The sequence below is a fragment of the Trachymyrmex cornetzi genome, unplaced genomic scaffold (genome assembly GCF_001594075.2).
Source record: "Trachymyrmex cornetzi isolate Tcor2-1 unplaced genomic scaffold, Tcor1.1 scaffold511, whole genome shotgun sequence".
In the NCBI taxonomy this organism is placed as follows: Eukaryota; Metazoa; Arthropoda; class Insecta; order Hymenoptera; family Formicidae; genus Trachymyrmex; species Trachymyrmex cornetzi.
In genome coordinates this window covers 250,142-250,364 of record NW_017299820.1, presented here as the reverse complement: position 1 = coordinate 250,364, position 223 = coordinate 250,142, and the positions used below count along the sequence as shown (strand labels likewise).

Below are 223 nucleotides of genomic sequence, written 5' to 3'. Positions count from 1 at the left end.
CACCGCAAAACGTCCACAAACAACACTGAGTTTACAGAACTGAGATTGAAAGCTTAGAAAAAAAGATCCACAAATTATTGCAATTAAATTGCAATTCACGTAAATTTGTTCGTCAACAAAGACTCGGACTGAGAAACAAACCAGGAATTGTGTGTAATAGTAGTTGCTCGATTTTCTCGGAGATGGCGTTGCACTCAGAACAGGGCCCAGCTGATCTGAGAAG

At 40.4% G+C, this 223-nt stretch overlaps 1 protein-coding gene across 3 annotated transcripts in view; it reads right to left on the bottom strand.

The window, feature by feature from the left end:
• The window catches only part of DAAM (disheveled-associated activator of morphogenesis-like protein), a 103,727-nt gene that overhangs the window by 14,041 nt on the left and 89,463 nt on the right, over positions 1-223 (bottom strand). The gene's annotated exons all lie outside the window — the stretch shown is intronic.